The 23338-nt window shown below is 28.9% G+C and overlaps 1 protein-coding gene across 1 annotated transcript in view; it reads right to left on the reverse strand.

Moving 5' to 3' along the window:
* 5-HT2A (5-hydroxytryptamine receptor 2A) overlaps positions 1–23338 on the reverse strand; it is a 66585-nt gene that overhangs the window by 37577 nt on the left and 5670 nt on the right. The window lies entirely within an intron of this gene.

Below are 23338 nucleotides of genomic sequence, written 5' to 3' on the forward strand. Positions count from 1 at the left end.
TAGAAATATTGTTTTATTTGAGATGACTCTTGCAATTTTTTTTTACAAAGATTTATTTTATTCGCCCAAACTTATGTAATTCTTTTTTAAATTAATGCTCGTTTTGCCTAATTGACTATAATGTTGAATTAATCTGATTTTAATTTAATACAATGCAACGATTTGTTCGTTGTTAACAAATGAAAGTTTGATGCAAATCAAATCATCAAATATGGGAGTTGTTAATAATAACTAAATATTTATTTCGCCATTATCAACTATATCATTTTTTAACTACAAACAAATCTTATTTATTATAAATAATCTCTTTTCTCAGTGTAATGACACCTGAGTGATTGTTATGCGGTCATTTGTTCATGAGTTATAAGCGTTGGAATTTAAAAGTAGCTTTTTTGCTCTCCACAGGTGGCAACTCGATAGAAAAAAGTCTAATGCGTTCATAAAAAAACACGATTTTAAAAAGAAAGTGTCAGCTTTAAAATAGGATAGTCAGATTTGAAAGATTTATTTAATTGTACTGAAGATTTTGAATTTTCATTTTAAATCTGACAGTCAACGACATAAAAAAGATGTTAAAAAATTCATTCAAGTTAAAAGATTATGTAACAAGTATACAAATAATAATTTTAAAAAGTAATCGTGTTGATAAATTTATTTCAGAGTTACCAGAATTAAATACAAAAATGGGGCTGACTCTGTTTAATGTTGGAATTTTAAGGAATAAAGGAAATTTTATCTTTTCATAATAAAATGATAGCCTCTAACAATATTTATTTTTCATACGTGCGTAGATTAAATTATCTTTTAGTTAGTCTTTCACCTTGATCCATTTTTTCACCTTGTAATCAACTGTCCCTAGAGTTCATTTCATTTGCCACGTGGGTAAGAAGTGCGGAAACCAATCAAACGCTCCATTTATCCTCCGGCTATGTACTTTTTATACTACTCCTCTTATTTCTTATTGCCAAAGAAGAGCTTAAGGTACAGCTAATATTGAAAGTCTTCAAGATCTTTTAAGATCTTCTAAAAGCTTTACAATTTGCTCAATCCTCTTTTCGAAAGCTTGCGAATTTAGTCAAGACCTTGTCTGATACTGACATTAACAATAGATAGAAATGGAACGGTTTGATCTCCAAATAAACATGATAATTTTTTGTAGTCATTAACACACGTTCACTGAAAAGAATGACTACTTCATTTTTTTCATTGAAAAGAAGCTTAAAGAAGTATGTTCTGTTGGGACAAAATAATTACGTCTTCATGTAGTCTATGTACACTGCAAATCTAAGTGTATTATTCGTGCAGACACTTTTTATACACGGAGAGAATTTTTTCACTAAATGTAAGTGCAAAAATGACAAGTGCACGATTCCAAATTTATAAGTAAAAATATTTCTATTCAACAATGAATTTGAGATTGTCGTAAATAATTTTCCAGTTATTCTAAGTAATTTGTTTTCTGAGACACCTTTTAAGTCTCAAGTTTACTTACAAGAACTCAAAATTTACTATCGAATAAAAATATTTTTACTTATAAATTTCGAATCGTGAACTGGTCACTTTTTGCACTTACATTTAGTGAAAAAATTCTCCCTGTGTACACTAAGTCTCTTCAATGTTAATTTTGTAAACAAACTATCCCGCTACTAAATCTAAAGTTCAGTTTCAACTTAAAAATTTTCAATTCCTTTGATGGTGCAATTACTGCCTATAATTTAATTCCATTTTCGAGGTTCAAAAGAAGTTTTATCAGATACATTTGTAACCTCAACTTTAATCGATCGCGTCATGGGCCTAGAAAATAATTTTTGGGCTTCTTCGAAATTTTGTCCTGTAATGGGCTCGTTTTTGGCACTAAAAATTTCTCTAAGCCAAGATTGGGCTTCAATTAGGTTTGTTCTGGGCTTATTTTTCATTTTTGGCGTGTTTCGAAATTGTTTTAGGCCTATTTATTTTTACTCGGGTTAAAATGTTTTGAGTGAGTTTTTTGGAATTCGGATAACTGTCGAATTCAAATTTAGTTTGTCTTAATCCAAGTGTATTATTTTTGTAGACACTTTTAACACGCTAAGCCTCTTCAATGTTAAATGTCGTAAACAAACTATAGATTTTTCACATACGATGAAATATGTTCAATGTGTCTACAAATCATGTATAGTCTGTTTATGGGCATTTGACATTGAACACACTTTATGCGTGTTATTTTAACACGTTTGTAAAGTCTTGGAATTTGCAGTATGGAAAGTAGGGAAAAATCCAATACTTCACATGGATAGGTGAGTAATGAGGTCGTCTCTAGACCAAACTTATTCGTCTGCAATCAGTTTGACGGTAAACACAAGACCAAACGATCAACTAAAAATTCTATATTTGTAACCTTTAACTAAATATTTATTATTCAATATATTCAATGTGTTTTGTATTAAGCGCTTCTTCTTCATTTATTTTGTGTGTGTTCACACATGTCCTCCACGATAAATTGAACACATTGTTTATGCATGGATATTTCACATTGAACACACTTTTTAACACTGTTTAAAATAATGATGTTATAATGTTACATTAAAACCATTCTTTTATTTTTAATAAAATGATGAAGCTAAGACTAAAATTTTTAACCAATATACATATTTAGTATAAAGTTTTCGTTGAGAGTCTTTTTTAAGTACTCTCATGTATACTCAAGTATCAGGTTACATTCATCTGTTGATACTTTTATTACTTTCATGATGATTGTACCAGCACATGAGTCTATGATCGACGCATAATCAAGACAAAGAAAGAGACGTTTGGTTCTCCATCAAAGATATCTTAAAGAAAAAATAAGTCAGTCTATCAACAAGTTATTCTCTTTTTCATTGTTATTTGGTCAATTGCAATAAATCTTATTGCTGGATTCAATCTTCAACTAAGTTGTGAGTTACTTTCTTTATTATTTGAATCAAGCCCAGCCTTGATTCTTCTTATGTTACTAGATCAAATGCGTATAAGTCACATTCTTGAGGAAGTTAAGATGGTCTTCCACGAAATTATACACAATTTCTGCTGACTTATACCTTGATTTATCTCCACAATTGATTAAAAATGAGACATATCAACTACGTAAACAGCCACATTCTCAAGTGCTGAGATTTTCTCAAATCTCAATGATTTCCAGATAGGAACATCTGCTGGCTAAACTAGTTGATATGAAACATTTTAGACGATGAAGTTTTGTTGTTGATTTTCAATTGGCAATCAAGTGAATCTCTGATCATATGTCTATTGGAAGATTCAGCATGAATCTTCACGAAGTTTATTAAACACTTCTGCTGACAGAACCAATTGATTCAATTCTAATAAAGTTCGATTAAAAATGTTGATTCAATGCTGTGTCTAATTTTGGGCATACGTTTCACTCTCTGAGAAAATACCAATTCGTATTTTCTTTCAGGATTCAACAGCTTCAACCTTTTAATTATCGTTCAACACTGGTCTGCGATCACCTCGACGGGTAACCAGCTCTCTACATTCTACTTTATCTTAGATCAGCTATTTTAATTTCAGTTATTAAAGCCTAATTCAAAATTTGATAATAAATAATTTTAAATGAATTTTAATCAAAATTTTTCTTACTTTTTTTTTGTTTATTTTATTAATTAAATTTCAAACATATTAAATAATTTAAACAAACACGTTCGTGAAATTTTAAGTTTGCAATGTAGTAGCCATAATTTTAAGCCCTATTTCACGATGCATTAATCTTAAAATTGAAATAAAAAATTTTCAACAACGAACTCTTATAGAGATTAGTGAGAAGAACATTTGTGCTCATTTTCGATTCTGAAAAATTATTTTTATTATTGTTTATTTAATAATAGATTTTGGCAAAATGCATTTTTCAACTTTTCACCACTTACGGAGCGAAAACAGCGATAGATACGAAAAAAAGTGATGAGACTTTTTTTGTAGAAAATCGAATGCTCTATAAGAAAAGTACACAAGAGCACCTATCTAACGCATACAGGTAGAAATGTGTAGTACTTGAAAATCGACCGTTTTTAGCGTTCTAGTAGAATGTGGTGTTAAGAGTCTTCTTAATTACCCTTGGAAAAAAAGGTAAATTTTATTTTTAAAATTACCATATTTTCGTAATCGTTTCCTGAATATTTTACAATTAAATTTTTTTGAAAATTTTTTAGCAGCTGTCTTTTATAATTTTTTTATACAATTTTAAAAAATGAGACTATGAAAAACAATTATTTTCGCTTAAAAATCATTCCTCATTTTTTTTTAAAATAATCCCACTTAGGGTTTTTTTCAAATTATTTTTTTAATGCGTATTTTGAATTGATTATAACAAAATATTGTTTATCAATTGATACATTTTTTTAATATCTTTTTTTAAAATATTTTTTTACTATAAACGATTTTATTTTTTTAAATTGAAGCATTGTTCAATAAGTAAACAATGGCATATATAAAAAGAATAATACATTTTTTTCGAGAAACATTTTCAAGAACTTTCTTTCAATTAGTTAAAGTTCAATGATATTTAAGAAATTTTGTCTACAAATAATTAAAAAATTAAGTACAATTGTGAAAAAATACTGTACAACAGAATTGTATTGATATAAATAACAAAATAGAATTTTCACTGTATCTAATGTCATTTTTATAACCGGAAACTAAATTGAGGAGAAATAGTTTGGAGAATAGCATAAAGAATGTAATAAAATGAATTGAAAAAAAGTGAGTCAGATTCAGGGTAAAATATCCACTCAGTAGCTTTGCAGAATGCTTCCAATTCGGAACCACAAGCACATGAGTTTTTGAATTTTTTGGGTTTCGAGTTGAGTCTAGAGCTTGATAAAGAGTTTAATGGATATTTACTCAAATGAATGGTTGAAACTTCAAATTAAAAATCTTTGAAAATATTAATGAGACAAAAACTGTCTGTAACGAATAAATAAACATGAAAAAGTATCCTATCTCTTGTGAGTTTATTAATTTTTGCAAAAGTTCGATATAAATTAAGCAAAAAAACTTTTACATCAGAGACACTTCAATATTAAAAAATAATAGTGTATAATAATACTAAATAACAACTTCGGAAAATTAATAAATAAAGAAAAATGTTTATTAAAGATTGACAGCAATTAATTAGAAAGAAAGAATCCGTGCGGTCAACTCAAGACTCAGTCAAAAACTGGAGATAAACAAACTCTCCCCTCGTTGCTATAAACAATCTAATCGTCAAGCAATCGTCGTTAACTAACAAACTGACGTTAGTCTAATAGTCATTAGATGGCGACATACAAATATTTTACAATATTATCGAAACATCGAATCACTTGATACTGAATTTTATTTTGAAGTTTACAAGAAAGATTTCGCAATTGACAATTTTTTTGTCTTCACAGGAAATTCAATTTTAAAGAAAGAATCTATAAGAAACACGTCTCATTTTCTCAAAGCGACCTCTTTGTATTGAACAGATAAAAAAGTTATAAACAATAAGATAAATAACTTCATTTTGTTTTTGATAGATTATTGTACATTTTTGTGACGGTAGAAATTTTACAAGAAATGACATGTAGTTTTCATTGATTTTTTGTTACGATATTTGATAATATGAGTACAATCGTTTTCATCGTTTCCTGTTATTAGTTTATTCAGAATTATTATGACATACAGAGAATAAATTTTTTGCAATTCCTATCAATTATAGTTTCAAATTGATAAAGTACTTTAAACAACTTGGGTACCTATTGAAATTTGCCCTTAATTTGGAGTCTCAAACTAAACTTATTTGATTTTTGAGACGTCTCGCCCAATAGGGCTTCTACCCTAGTAGCCAAATCGACATAAGACTGATGACAGACCTATATATTTTGGCCTAAGTTTGTCATTTACGTATGTATTTGTCGTTTTTCTGAAGCAGATAGACATAAGATTTCACGTCAGAAATGAACGGCAATCTGATACAGAACAGAAACAGACGTACGTGTAAGTCTGACGAAAATTCGTAAGTCAGGACTGGCTACGAGGATAGAAGGAAGTAAATTCAAACTCAAAACAAAAAATGAAACCAAGGGATTAATAACTTGTTTGAGGATAACTTGAGCGTTCATTATATATGAAAATGAATTCAAGATGCATCTAGAAAGAAGTTCATCATACTTCAGAATATATGGGAGACACATCAGAACAATTGAACCGTTAACTGTTCATTTTATATTAATGTGTATGATAAGGTAACTGGAAACTAATCAGACAAAAAACCCACTACAATATGTCTTCAGAAAATGTAATCAAATCCATACATAGACCTATTTCATTGCTACTCGAAATATTGCATTCTTAATTATTTTTCAAAACCTACTAAAATCTTATCAACTTTTTTTGTTATGCACGAAAACAATTTTCTAGGGATTTTCATTAGTCAATTTAAAGTAAAATTATACAATGTCAGTACAATGAATATTGAATACAAAGTAAATTTCTGATTTTATAAATTTTTTTCTAGAAATTTTTACCAACTAGCATAGGACTTTTTTACCATTTATGATAATTTTTACCAACCAAAGTATGCAGTACTTTTAATATAATTTTTTAGCTATTTTTACTCAACAGAGTAAGTAATTTTTAATTTTTTTAGCTCGTAAATTTTACTCTAAATTGACTAGTGAAAATTCCTAGAAAATTTTTTCCATGTGGAATAATCTTTTTACGGAAAAATTCATTGCAGTATGTGCCTATCTTTTGAAGCTCGTAAACTGTTATATATTTAGACAAATTTGATGTGACGGACAATTAAAATCAGAGATAAATAATTTTTATTATTCTTCAAATTAACATAATAAACATTGGTCCAAAGTCGAGCGGAAATCACTCAATAGTGCTTTTTAACTAATTAATAAATTATCAATGACATCTGCGAAATACAATATTTTATTTATGTACATATGAATTTTTTTTTTTTTTTTGGAAGATGTCTTAGAATGTCCCGCCTTCCCCTGCACTTAGCCACAGGGCCTTTGTACAGGGTCTGTTTGCACAGTAAAGGCGGTCGTCTTATGTCTTAGGCCTGCAGGTTCCCTAGGTTCCCAAGTTGCCTTGGTTCCCTTCTGAGCCCCGAAACAGTCCCTGTCGATTTCCAATATATATATATATTATGGTGGTACGAAAGAACGTTATTTCTGCCTTTGGAGATTCCGCTAAGCCCCATGGGTCCCTCGGTTTCCTCAGCCTTAGGTAGGCAAGATCTATAGGCCTGGTGTCAACCTAAGAGGTCGTCCCAGTTCCACAAGAAATCGTCCTACCCTCGGAGATTCTACCGGTTACCTCAAGGGTCCTGGTTTCAGACTCAGCATCAGCAAGGCTGTACTACAATGGGGTGTCGCCTGGTTCCCCAAGGGCATCGTGGCGGCAATAGCACTTTTTGTACTATTCAGTCATCAGCACGATAGCTTACGCCCTTGACTGCCCTCTGAGAGGCCTCCCGCTCATCGTGGTCAGAGAAAAGACTATATTATAAATGGGTCTTGTCTCAGCCGGGAATCGAACCCGCTACCCATAGTGCGCTAGGCTGGCACCTTACCACTTAGGCCACGATGTCGGTATGTACATATGAATGGTCATTCATAATACATATTGATTATTTACTCACATTTCTTTTATTCTTAATAAAGAAAATTGATTAACACGAAGGAGGATTCAGATTTCACGAGACCATAGGTTTCATCCTCACCCCTCTACCTGACAAGGACTTGGTAGATGAAGAAATTTTTTACTAAATGTAAGTTCAAGGAAAAAACGGACGATCCAATCAGATTTTACTATTATTTTGCCACTGAACCCCCTGAAAAAATTTATTTTTACCGGCTTACTATACTTTATTTAAGATAAAAATTTATGTCTTCATACAGAATATCTACGCGTTTTCCATAATTATTATGAATTTATTAATAAAATCTATATTATTAAATTAGTTTTATCAACATTCGACGTTAACAAATTATTTGTAATGATTTAAAATAATTTCTAATGGTTAGTAATGGTGAAAAAATATTTTCTATAAAATTTGATTGTTTATAACAATACATTATTATAGTTAATATGATTATTTTATTACTACCGAGTACAGAATATTTTTATAAACTATTTTTAATAGTATTCAGTTTTTTTGATTAATATTTATTAAAAAAAAAATAATTAAGTTACTTTCAGTAATCAGTGATTATTAATTGCAACTTTTAAATATTTTTTTTATTATTTTGTATATCCTAATTAATTTTTCATTATAAGATTGAGTTACCATTAATAGTATTTTATTTATAATATTAATTATTGTGGATTTAAATAAGTAAAAAATTCATAAATTCGACGCAGTGCAGTGGATGTAGGAACCTGGACTCGATCTCTCGATGTTAAGCAAAATTTCTCGTGTACATAACTTGGATGGGTGACCGCCGGGAACACCAACGATTTTTCTCTACTTCCTGCAGGACCCCCTGAATGAAAAAATCCTACTGAACCTCCTGAATTTTTTTTTACGCTAAACCCCTTGAAATTGTTTTCCCGCTGAAGCCCCTGAATTTTTTAAAAATATTATGCCGCTGAAGCCCCTGAATCGGGAATTATGAAGGGGGTTCAGCGGCAAAATATAAAAATATTTTGTATTATTTTTCTTATACAAAAAAAAAAATTTTTCGTCATGCCTGCGCGGAAAGTTCACTTTTCCATTGGAGAGAGGTTGAACTTTCCACTCAGGTATGACGAAAAATTATATTCAGCCCTAAGGAGGACAATTAGACAAGCTTAAACCACGTGTTTACCCCCCTCGCCTTCGGCTCGGGTTGTAATTTTACACGTGGTTCGAGCTAGTCTACTTTTCCTCCCTAGGTGTGAAATATACTATTTCCCGCTGATGCTCCCGACTTTCAGGAGGTTCAGCGGCAAAATAAGAGTAAAATTCTGACTCGGGCAGTGTCACTAAACTACCATAAAATTCAGGATAATTTTTACTATACATTTCTCCGCGTGTACTTCTATTATTCAAAAAGTGTACTTGTCATTTTTTACTTACGATTAGTGCAAAAATTATCTTTATGTAGGTGTCAAGATATCATTTATTATCGATTGGCAAGCTCTACTTAAGACTTAAGTCAATTATCTACGCACCGCCTTCAAAGAAACTTGGAGTAACACCATTGGCTATCATTTAACCTCGCTCGTTATCTAAGAAAAATTGACAATGCCAGATGTATCTTTCATACTGACTCCGCTTGATCCATGTTTTCTAGTCTTAAAGAGACAAAGGTATATTGCTTTTAACTAATAATTAATATTATTTAATAATTAAAATTAGTCAATAAAAGTCGACTGAGTTTAATGACAAAAATAAATTAGCTCAAAAATTACACTGATTTAAGGAGATTTTTGTTTTTTCACTTTTAGACCAAACATATCGATAAAAAAATTATCCTTATCACATTGATTACTTGGCCAAACTGGTCAATGTTAGGCCAAAAATAAATTTAAACATGTACATTTTTACTCAAAATATCAGTGCTCTGCAGTGGTCTGGGTGCGACCCGAAAGGTCCACACGACCAACTTCCCAGTGAAGAAAATGAAAAAACAATTCGAATAAAATCTGTTTTCATTTTTTATAACAAATAGAATTGTTATAAACGAAATGAGTCTGTTTTTATTCATTTGACACAGTTAGTTACTTTATTTCAGTAAAAGAAAAAATCATGCGTTAAAAGTACACATATCTATAGAATGGATCCCTATTTTTATTGTTTATAACGATTTAAAACTTATTATTTAAATATTACTATTTTCAATAATCACTTGTTAGTAACAATGTTCAATTGTTATAAACACAATTCCATATTATTGACTATTATGGCGTCTTTAATGCTGTTTTCTCAATCTTGACACGAATTTAAAATTCTTTCATTGCTGATTTTGTTTTTTAAAATTTTTTTTTTCGATGAAATATTATCACCATATTTTCATACAAGTATTCTAATTATTTAATATTTATATTTTTTTTATGATGTCATAATTTTGTCTAAAAAATGGTACAATTTATAAATTGAGAAACTCAGGTTATTTTCCATTTTTGCTAGTTTTTTGGTTCTGCAAAAGAAATGGCTGGACCGATTTTCCTGAAAACTTTTTCAGTTCTAAGTTACGTAATTACGCGTCGAATGCAATTGGTCCCACATCGATATCATTTTTTGTTCTCGAGATAATCGAGGCGAAAAATAATTCCGAACGTACGTACGCACATACGTACATACACACACACAGACGTCCACTGGAAAACGGTCGTATTGGATTCGCGGGACCTTAAAACGTGGAGATATGTCAAAATTAGCGATTCGCAAAATCGTATCCATTACTATAACTTCCCACTGGGAAGTTAAAAATTTTTTAAGTATCTCATATGTCGCTCTTATTAAGCCGCCATAAATACTTTGATTTTTTCAAATTGAAAGATTCGATAAATTTGAGAATGACAAGAAGAAATGTATTAAACATTTATCCCAAATTATATATAGCAAGATACATTTTTTATTTTTGTTCTACTTTCTTTTAAATCTCTATAAAAAAACAATCGATATAACAGGGTATTTTCGCTTCTATTTAATCCTGGTAATCTCTCTTTTGCCGTTTAAATATGCTCAATACATATGTAATCGATATTCTTTGAAGCTTTTTCGTCTCTGATTAACTATTATGCTTCAGAAACGACAAAGACTGTCTCGAAAGCATTTAAAAACTCATAGAAGAGTAAAAGGCCTGTATTAGTATCTTCCTCTGTACTTTTATATTGAATTTATGTTATACAGCTTTCACTGATTTAACCAAATCGACAAGATCGAATAAAATGATAGAAAACTGTACATAATATAAGTCGAAAATTTTGACTGGTGAAGTCATATATATTAACTTATCTTTCCTAATCTGGTCGTATGTTGTGTGGATATATTTCATTGCTAGTTCAGTAGTCGTTTTTAATCTCATGAATAAATTTTTATTCTACTTGTCAGAAGAAGGGTGAGATGACGACAGTCTATTCAAAGATATTTTTCGGTCTATTTACAATCTATAAGAGAGTGAAATGAGATTAAAAAGCGCACAAACATGTTTTACTGAAACATTCAACACTCAAGAAGTATGGGACGGTATTCATGGAGAAAAGAAATAAAAAACTTGCCATCATATTGAATAGGGATTGGATCTGAGGGAAAATCTTGTGGAAATAAAAAGAATCGACGGCGTAGTAAAATAAAATACTTGAAATTTTACACAAATTTTCAGTGACGCTAATTTTTTTAATATGCTGTAATCATTTGCTTGATAGTTTGTTAAACTTTTTTTTCTCAATATTCAATAGAAATTGTTCATATAAATGTTTCTAAGAAACAATATTAAATAATTGTATATTGATAGAAGAGATTTGAAACTATTTACAGTGAAATTAGAATGAACAAAAACAATCTTTTTCAATAATTAAAAAATATTTTGTAATATTAAAAATGCTGTCGTTATGATAAAATTAAAATTTTTGTGATTACGAATTTATTTAATAATATATAATTTTGTTGTAAAATGATTGTATCTATTTATCTATATGCTGATAGACAAACGACTGAATCTACTTTATTATTATTTAGCAATATTTTGACAGTTGAAAAATCCACGTATATAATACTTACAATATAATAAATATAACAAAATGTATTTAAACAGTAATTAAGTAATTTCTAACTGATGCTTAATAATTTCTCAATTATTAATAAGTGATTAATTAAAATTTTTTTTGCTGATCACTGATCCATAACATGATCTTGAATCTAATATGAATATTTTAATATTTCGAGAGAAATTTTGTCCTTATTGTTCCTTCTGAAGAATTACCATTATGATTTTTCATTTTATAATTTATAATAAATCTAATGCAATATGAAGTTTTATTAGAAAATTGTAAGTTACTGTAGCTATTTAGAAATATGATTTAACTTATATGGAAAGTATTGACTGAATTCTACTAATTCTTCCCTTCTAATTACACCAATATCTAAAATTTCCATAGAACTTATAATAACTTCTTATCATAATCAAACAATCATTTTTAATGTGTTTGAAAGAGAAAATATATATGTATATTTAATAAGTTTTATTGAAAATTGAAAATAAATTTACATATAACACACTGTGGCTTATTATTCAGCAGTACTAGATAGTTTGCAGAGCTCTCGAAAAGTTTAAAATCTCTCGCAATGTTTGATTTTAAAAGATTGTTGAATGAAAGAAAGTAATTTTTATATTCTACCAAAATAAAAAACTTTTTACTTAACTAAATACATAAAAACAATTTTTGATTTTATTTACTTCATTAACTCAATTATGTATCTTTACTGAGATTTTTTATTTGTATTATTTGATAGAAAAAAACAAAAAATATTTCATTAAAAAAGTTTTAAATGAATTGAGTAGGTCCTTATTTTTACGTGGAACATTGGTAATTAGCTGAATACAACTTTTTTCATTTCGAATGATGGTAACTTGTAAATACTTTAACTAATTACATCACTTGAGATTGCTTTCATTCAAGAATTCATTAAAAAATCTATCGACATTCCGTTCTTCATTCATGGATAATTTTATTCACTTCATCACAATAACTGCATGAAGTTTCATTCCCATTCGAAATTCGATTATAATTTCTATCATAAAACTCTTTATTTTATTTTTTCGATTAAAACTGTGTAATTTATTAAATAAAAAAATTCATCACCATTTTTTCTCAATGTTCATTATCATATGTTACTAGCAATTTTTAATTTTATTTATTTACTGTCCAATAGCAGACAATGCTACTCTACACATTGTATATGACACGTAATTACTTAAAAGTTTATACAACCATGTCATAAAAACACGTGACTGCTGAAATTTTATCCAAAACTCTCAGTGTGCAGTTCACAGTTTTCTTACGTCAGAGAAGTGTTTTTGCTTTTTTTGGTAGACATAGGAACTTTCTCATTTCATCTGAAACTTTTTTTGGTCAACTTGTCTCTAATGGTCGGTCTCTTTTAAATTATATTAAAAATCAACAATAAAAAAAAATAAATATCTTTCAATCCCATCGGGAAACTTTGTGAGATGTTCAGTGAAATATCACAAAGTTAGTAACGCAGGAATAAACTTTTCGTATACTGTCGAAATAGAATATACAAAATTTTATTTTTGAAACAACAGATAATATTTCAATTTATAGTTGTCTAAACACATTGACAATTCGAAAAAAAAATTTATTATTTTATTCCTGCGTGTCAATTAACTACTTGTCTTGTGAATCATTTTTGAATAATTAAAGACAGTGTCCATTTTGTCATCCACGACCTATTCAAGCTCAGTAAATTTTTTCGTTTTTCAATAAGACTCGATTTAAAAAATTTTAAGTTACAAAACAGTTACAGTTAACTTAAATATTTTTATTAATCGTTAAATACAAATAAAAAAGAAATTATAAAACAAAAAATATTGGAAGTCTGATAAAAAGAGTTATTAATGTAGACTTGTTGAAGTGGTGAGTGTCGCATCGAGGAAAACTAATAATTGTTGTTGGAGACTTTCAAAAGAATTGTTAAAAATATCAATTTATGTATGCACATGAGAAAGTTTTTTTTTTTTTTGAAAATATTAGATTGATTTATAGGGGAGTGGTGCTTTGTATCCAATTTCTGATAATTGATTCAATGGTTGTCCTTGGTATTAACTAGTCTCCTTTCTCTAGGATTTCTAGTTGTTTTAATGGAATAGATTTTCGGATTTTTTTTCGTCTCTAGTCGTAGATTATAATGTCACTAGTTAAACGTCTGTAATTTCTTTATAGGTCCAAATGAAAATGGCAATTGACGAAAATTGTAATGATAGGTGCAATCTTCTATTTAATTTCAGTAAAATTTTAGAATGACCTTACTGATCAACCATGTTTTCAATGTTTAATATAGGACATGCAATATCAATAATTTATGTGTTTAATCATCAATATTCAATAATTGCACGTCACTTTCGTTTCCTTGAGACGTCTTACTCTTTTGGAATTATCTACAAGTGAGCAATTCAGCAGCTTGCTAAAGGGTTGAAGGGTTTTTTCTTTTGTATTTGATTTTTATCTTTCGCTTTATATACTTGTTAGTAATAATAAGTTTTTGCTCAGATCAGTCATTCATTAGTTGCATTGATATTGAGAGAACTATAGCAGTCGTCATTTGAGTAAGTGAGTTATCAGGGAAATAACAGATATTTTTGTATCGAATACAAATTTGTGCTATCGGTTGAGCAAATAACGAAGCTTGACTTACAGGGTTGTCTTGAATATGGAATTACTCTACTTGGTTAAATAGTACTGAGATTGCTAATCCCTCGTTGCTGACTCAATTCGTTTTCGCAGTTCTAATCAAATGGCGTATTCACTCATCTCTAGAATGCATTACTAACCACAGTCTCATCTACATGACTTTTTAGATATAGTTTTGTTCTGAGTACACTTCCAAAAATAGATTAATTGTGCTGGGATACACTTAATTAGAGATTGTATAAATAAAAATAATAATATTGACTGGCAAGATAGCTTAACTGGTAAAGCAGCTGGTGCGTAACTGGAAGGTCCGGGTTCGAATCTCGGTCTTGACAGAATATATTTTTCGCAGAGAATCATCCTAAGCTAGGCGTAACATAGTCTATATGTGTTTAAATTGGCGAAAAGTGGAGGTACCTCTCGACTGGAACTCTACCTGATTTTTCTCGGGTCATCGTGAACGAAAAACCTCTCTGAAGAGCTGGTTTATCGATACAGGTTTTTTGCAGTTTCCCTGTGTCCTCGTGCAAATGCGATACAATGGTTAAGGAGTAAGTCAGCTGCAGATGCAGTCCGGCATTTTATATGTGTAATAGTGAGTTGGTAGAGGCAGAAAAAAGTGAGACAGTGAAAGAGTGATTAGAAGAGGTTGCAATAGGATTTCTACTATAGGGAATGTACGAGAAGTATTGTAACAAACCCTACTTCGCAGGGTATGCAATTGAAAAGAATATGTATGTATATTAAAACATATTCAAGATAATTAAATCGTGGCGATTTGACAGATAACAAATAAAAGCTTATTGTACAAAGAAACAAATCCTTCAGTAATTATAGATGATAAAAAAAAGTAATTTGCGAATAAGAACAAACAATACACTCTCACTTCCTCCGTATCCTTTGCCAAAAAGCAAAAAAAAGGTCATTTGGAATAGTGAAATGCTCACTTCACTCGTCGGACAGGTACGATCAAGTAACACAAAAAGGGTTGCACGATAAAGTGAAACCAATGCCGATTTCGATCAATCATCAGTCACTAGCCGCGAGAACCCGGACTGGCCGCCGCCACCTAGGGATACTTGCACAAACTAGAATTTATAATACCGACTATATCTATGTATATATGTCACGACCGTTTCATTGTTTAATTTCAGAGAGTAAAAGGTTAACTGAAATTTCATTTAAATTTTTACTCAATTTAATTATTTTAAACTCATTTCTGGAAATTTACTTAGATCAATTTTTTTAACGAATAATCGGTTGATAAATTTCAAAAATCCACAATATAATTTACGGTGCAGAGATTGATAGTTGTTTTGAAATAATTTTTTTTAAATATTGCAAAACAGATAAATTAAGAGTGAAGTTTTAAAACTTCAAACTCTTACAAACAATCCTAAAAACAAATATAAATATTATAAAGAAATTGACTTTCTATATAAAATTTAGACTATTACTTTCGTATCTATTAGAATCACGTCTACAATCGATACAGATTTGAACAGTCAAACCAATAAAACTTTTTCTGAACTAAACATCCAAGCTATGGATAATTTTCAATAATTGAAATTTCTCGATTGGTCTTTCTGAGTCAAGTTCATTGTTGGGCTTTAATTATAACTTACCCTTTTTCCTCTACAGTTGAAAGTGAATAAATTCGAATTCAAATTTTTTACATTTGAAATCCCGTATTTATTACCTTCCGATTAGGAAGTTATTGTAATGGGGTCAATTTGTTTTTTCTTTTAATCAATTTATAAATAAATTTATAAGTCAAACGTGAAAGCTTAAAACTCGATTTATTTATTTTAAAAAAGAATTATCTGGGACAACAAATGTATTCCTAATAATGAGAAAAATTATAGCGTATTCTATTTTCTATGTATCATTGCACTGCTTAAATACTTGGGAATCATTTAATATAATTCAACTTTATTTATTGAATCTGACAGAAAGCATAAATATTTTTCTCTATTATTCGGGTTAATGTACTTGAAAAAAATAATAAGACGATAAATTTGTAAAAATAGAAAAATGAATATAACAAAAAATTAAAATAAACACGGCAGATCACATAAGTCCTACCATTCTTCTAACGATTAAAACACCTGAAAATTAACCGTTTTTTTTTTACTTCCACCAGTTCTCCATTATCATTAATGCACCATTCATACTTCTTTATGTGGATATATACCCGAGTAGAATTTATTTTAGGCATGCCTAAATACCTATTGGGCCCTTATTGGGAATTGAATGGGCTAGCGTAAATTAGGCATTCCCAACCTATGCCTGATCAATTTGTTTTTAGGATGAAGTAAAATTTGCCCAATTTCGCACTACCCAATAACTTCCCAATTACAACCTTATAAACTTGACTGAAACGATGTCTTAGTTCGTCATTTATTAGGAAATGTTTATCAGGTCCGCATTAGGCTAACAAAAATTACATCTAAATTAGGCACATATTACATTATCCTCATTAAAATGTTTAAAGAACAAATAAAAACTTTGTGAGGATGAATTTAAAATGAATTTGTAACAATATAAAAATTTTTTATTAAATTAAGTATTTTCTTTAGATTCCCATAACAAAGTATTGTAATAATAAATATATTTTCAGATATTGTTTTTTTCTTTAAACAATAGTTAATTGTTTTTATTAAACCTTAACTGAATTATGTTGTACTGGAAATATATTGTAGTTTCAGAAAAAATAAATAATTTAAACGCATGAAAATATTTAAACCATTAACATTATTTATTATGGAGATTTAAAATAAATAATGATTTACATAAATCTTTTAAAAGATTATACATGTGGATTCGTTCATATTAATATAATAGTAATAATTTTTTAATTAAATGAATAGCCGAGCGGGTAAAGGCACTGGTCTCAGATGCGAGCAAGCTAGCGATCGTAGGTTCGAATCCCCCAAGGAACAAATTTCAGCATCTGTATTTTCGCGGAAATTTAATTATAATACGTTTAATAATTAGTATTTTAACAATATAAAATCATAAAAAATGAGATAATCAAACAAAACTTAGTTTTTATATTTAACTTGCCTTAATTAGGCTTTCCTCACTTGGTCCTAATAGGGACAAGCGTTACATTCCCAATGTGGGCCTAATGTGGTATCCCATTTGGTGCCTAACTTGAATTTAGGAAATTTGAATTGGATGCGAACTCTTTCCCAAAAATAAATTCTACTCGGGTATGTCAATGGCTTCATCATTCACTTTTAAAACTTGAATTTTAGTAGTATGTTTGTTTTCCAAAGCATTATATTTAATGTTCATGATGATTATAATTAAAAAAAAAATAGCCAACCTTATCGGTTTTATTTTAAAAATATTTTACCACTAAAAACACACAAAGAAGTGAAAGATAACAAACAGTAAATTATATAGTTAAATTAAGCAGAATTGTGAGTATCAAGTTGAAGTTTCTTTTTCATTTCATTCGATGCATCTCACCACGAGTGGAATGTCAAGTATATGTCATTATGAAGACATTGAAAAAGCTAGAGTGGAGGAGAGAAGATGGGAGATAAAAATTATAAATTTAACAAAGGTGAAAATGATAAAACTGAACAGTAAATTAAGCAGTAAATGTAGTTTTACTTGGATAATTAATTAAATCTTTGAACTGCTATCAGTTAAATTAAATGGAATATAACAAAAGTTTATTTATGGGATACTCAATATAATAAGTTTCCGGTAATTGTAATAATTAAATGAATAAGTTTGTATTATTAAATAAAAAATAAGTTGTCTTACTAAAATAATCATAGCAACAACCGTTTTTAGGTTAATTTGAAATTATCTTTATAATTAATTGATTGTGATAATTGAAGATAATAATATTAGTCAAGAATGTAATATAAATCGAGTTAACGATGAATTAATTCAATTGTTGATCACTTAAAAAGTTTCTAGTAGATCATCTAACACTTTCAACTGTTTCTAATTAGAAAGAAGTAATGAGATATTCTAAATAATTACTGATCATTCAGCACCAGGTCCTTCAGAACGCATTGATGCTTTTATTGACATACACTTCAACTTGAATTGACATGAATCGGTAATCGATAATAACATCGGGATCTGAACACCAACGATGAAGTGTCACTTGTGACATCGTCTGTAGTATGAGATGGATGTGTTTAAATTTCTCAATATTCATGTATTATCAAGCTATTTCTATGCAAATTTTTGAGAGAATAGATTTTCACTGGAAAGGGTATAAGAAGTTAAAGAGAATTGATCATTTTTTTATTTTTATTTTTATTATTAAATCAACGATCCTAAAAAATGAAATAAACCATCCAATTTTTTGCCAATAAATTCTTCTAAATCAATGGAATAATTCTTCATCCCCAAGGCTTTTTTTGATATTAACTTCATCGACTTAACTTTAAAGAAATTCCAACAAGGAAAGTTTAGTTTTATGATACAGAAAATTGTCATGACTGTGTTAAAATAGGTGACAGTTATGAAATTACAAATACGAATAAAAATAAGTTATCATGATCTAAATAAAAAATTAAGGAGTAGAAACTGGTAAGGTATTGAGAACAAAATAAATTAGTCAGTTATCTTAAGAGATAGCAGTGCATAAAGCTGAAAATAATCTTTACTATATTCTGAGTTTTTTCGAACGATTGATATAATACCCTAGTAGAAATTTCGTCAAGGAACTTTTTAGCGCTCAAAGTAACTGAAAAGACACTTTAAAGGCAAAATCGAGGGATCTTGGAATTTCCTCGATTTCTGTTGGCAAATGAAGAATGTATTTAATCATTAGACTCAACAATACTTTTTTGGCAAATCACCGCATTTGAACAATAAATTTGAACAAATAACTAAAAAATCTTGAACAATGAGTTACTTTAAATGATAGTCATTCACATGCATAACATTTTTATTACTTTTTAATTACAAATTTATTGACTTAATTTAATAAATTGTTCTTGCAATTTCTCATCACAATACTGTTTTGATATTCATTATATTTATATTACCGTCATAGTTGAAGAATTTATTGAGTACTTATGAAAATTCTCTGTACTTTTTAGATCTGAATCAACATCCAAGATTTAAAATAATTCGAAAAATCTTTATATCCAGTATTATATATTAAGACTAATTATTACACATTAACAAGCTTAAAATTTTTTATATTGTATAAATCAAATTAACAACTTGAAAAAAAGATAAAGTTTCTTTCTTTTATTGTTTTAGTATCATTCTGTTTTGAGAGAGTATTGTTCAATACAAGGATCTATTGAATTATGTCATTACGGATTATAACTATTCTAAATTTTTTTAAGTGACACTTAATTGATGCCCATTTATTTTATATATTCAGCATAAATATAGTTTCCAATGTAAGAAAACAAAACTTCAAAAAGTTTATTTGTTGATTAACTAAAATCAATTTGTTAAAAAACAGCGATATCTTTTATATGTAAACAATAAAAATATATTGAGAAATATTTATCATAAAGAGTTAAGATGTGCTTCCGATTAGGTGTCATCTCCGAATGAGATGAAGCTTTGGACCTGGATGGGACATGAAAAACTCCCAAGGCATTTTTGGCACCAATTTTCCATATTATTTTTATTGGAGTTTAAAGATTGTACCATTTTTATCCATTTATTTATTGGTATCACACCAAAAAGGGGTGGAATTTTGACGATATTTTGACTTTGACAACACAAACATGATTCCTTAAAAAAGTTTAGTTATGGGCCACCATAACATTTTTATAGGGGTTTTCATGGTTATATCGTGATTGACTTTTATGGTAAGATTGATAATTTTTTAAAATTGTAAGTGATAATAAAGACGTGAGATAAAGGATAGAGTTCTTAAGCAGTATAAAAAATTTACAATGGTCTTTACCAGCGTCATAATACCTATTATCGTGTTAAGTCTCTAACATAACTCTAACATTTCACTCTTTTTGGGAGCGATCTAAATAAATAAATGGCTAAAAATGGTAAAATCTTTAAACCTCCATAAAAATGATATGGTGCATTTGCGCCAAGAATGCCGAAGAGAAAATTTATCACTAATTGAGGTAAACTCGTAAAAAAATTTTGGTCAAAATCGAAGGTGACTCCTAATCAGAAGTTTATCCATTTTGCTTTCACTCTGTATTATGATTATTTGCATTTATTTTTGTTACTTAATTTTCTTTCTTCTTTATTAAGCTCCCAGTATGCTTATTGCATATACATAAAAAAGTGTGAATATTATTTTTTTTCGTACTGCTGTTTAACACTGTTTAACCCCATTAATGGTTACCAACTAATTTCTCGATTATAAAGCACATAAAGTTAGTTGATGAGAACTTCTTATTCGTTATAGAATTGATTAAATAAAAAATTTTAGTGAAATCAATAAAATATGTATTAAAATTTTGTTAATGGACTCATTTTTGTAAAACCACTAACTACTTTTTACAGACTATGTACAACTAACTTTCATTGATATTAAAAGTCCAATTGCCTATGACTTTCAAGGGTTAAATATTGATAAATGGCTCTTTTCGTTGGTCCATAAATAAAAAAAAAACTTTGTGACATTAATTCGCGACCTCTAAAACAAAAAATGTCTTCCAAAAAAAATGTTTACTTAAGTATTCACCGTGTATACTTTCAGAGAAAAAAATAAAATAAACTTTCTAAATAATAATTTTAAAGAAAAAAATATTTGTACGTTAAAACTTTTAATATCCTTACAAACATACTTCAAGTACCTAGCAAAACGAGTCTGGTAATTAATCCATTTTTTCAGGGACTTTTATGGACTGTGAATGTTAGGAAACGGCCGTTGCAATGCTTGAAATTTAATCTCAACGCTTGAGGGATCTGAGTTTTAATAGAAACAAAGAGACAACTTGAGAGCTATTTCGTATTATCGAGAGTACTTTAATTTTTGTTTTCAATAAAATTATGTACTTTACTACCGAATTTAAAATATATATACATCTTCAATTGGATGAAGATAATTTATCATCAATTTATTTGTTTTCAATATAAAAATTGAAAAAAAAGTATTTAATGGCACAGAAAGAAATAATTTCGAGGAATTTGCCTCCGTTTATAGCAAAGTATTGACGCGAATTGAATCCTTTGTAAACTACCCGTCAACTCGTTATCTGATGTCTTCAAACGAAGAATTCATTTCTCATTTTGATCTAGGACGAGTAGCAGGAGGACTCGTGAAAACAGACGTTCTAGGGTATACGACAAGGATTTACGGCTTTGGATCGATTTATCGGCTTTCATCTGTTTGAGTAAAAAGTTTAGTATCAATCATTGGTGGGCTGGAAGTGAAGAGGTTTTTGAGATTCAAATGGTTGAAAAATGTTTATAAAGATTAAGACCATCTATAATTCAGATTGATCCTAATCTTCATCGAAAATCTTTTCCCTTTCAATTACTGGTTCATTTATCATTCAAATATATTTATTACTACTATCTTTTTATTCATTTAAATAACGCATTTTTTTCAATAAAATCAAACTGTAATTATTTTTAATGCTACTAATTATTCTTTGCTGAAATACTCATTATAATAATATAACTTTGATATTTTCTACTTCAATAATTTGTTGTAATAATGCCATGGCGTCCCTGTAGAGGGCACAAGCGATTAATTACCAAATTTTATGACTCTGTAATAAGAAAATTTTTAAAAAGTAATTTTCTATGGCAATACGACAGAATACCATTTAGCTTGACGAAGAAATAGACTCCAAGAACTTTCAATGTTAAAAAAAAATAACGAAAAATTGTGTTACTGTAAAAGCAATAGAAACAAGACATGTACGTAAGCATAAAAGAAAATATAGAAACAGTTCATTGTTGTACCAGAGTCTCGTTATTATAATCATCTCTCTCACATCACATACACTCCAAATGTAACATTGTTGAAATGTTCTTTCAAATGATGTAATGAAATTAATTAACTAACTTTGTAATTATATCAATAATCTTTATATTAATGTAGCTTTGATTCTTTGAACTTTTTGATGGAATTGTGATAAAATTATTATTTGTTTGTTTTACAATAATTCAGCGTCAGTGTTCATTAGTGTAGATTTCATAAACAATCAGAAAAATTTAATTATCACTAAAAAAAACATCTTTCTGATATAAAAACGGAATTTTTTTTTTTTTTTTCTAAATTTAAAATAATAGTCTGTCATGAAACTTGCAGATTTCATTGTGCCAGATTAATTTTTAATGTATCAAAGTAAATACGGTATCAAAATGAAATGAAAAAAAAACAATAAATATTCATATCTTAATGACCATCTTCTAGACATTATTTTTTATTCTAGTTAAAAAAATTAGAATACACAGTCAAAGGTGATACTTTCATTTTTTTCTGTATTATTGCTCATGTCATAGGTAAGTTTTTTTTTGAAGATGATTGTTTTTTTGTAGAATTCAACGCTTTTATAGCCAGTGTGGTGGAAAGTGACTGCTTTTTTTATGTCTTTCGAAGTTGGTTTTTTTTTCCTGTTACAATTTTTTTCTATAACAAAAGAAAAAGAAAGAAAATGGGATTTTTTTTTCAATTGTAGAATCATTCTTTTGTTGTCAAATTTAAGTGACGAGGATTTAATGAAGCTTCAAGTCAATAGAGAACATATTTTCCAGCTTATCACCTCCAAAAGCAAAAATCGAGGAATCTTAAAAAAGTGGTATGTATGAAAGCAAGAGATCAGTGACCTGTAAATGAGCTTTGTGTCAAAAAAAGATTGGATTTTTTTTCAGAGATGAAGCAATCAAGTATCCGGTAATTTCTGCACAAAACCCATGTCGAGAAAACCTAATTGTATGTAAAGAAAAAAGTCTAAGGATCGATTTGAATTCTTACAATGACTTGAAATATAGAAGGTACTCATTTCAATCTCAGTCGTACATTTGTTGAAATAACGACTTTAAT

The sequence above is a fragment of the Chelonus insularis genome, unplaced genomic scaffold (genome assembly GCF_013357705.1).
Source record: "Chelonus insularis isolate UGA/USDA-ARS -01 unplaced genomic scaffold, ASM1335770v1 contig_23_pilon, whole genome shotgun sequence".
In the NCBI taxonomy this organism is placed as follows: domain Eukaryota; kingdom Metazoa; phylum Arthropoda; class Insecta; order Hymenoptera; family Braconidae; genus Chelonus; species Chelonus insularis.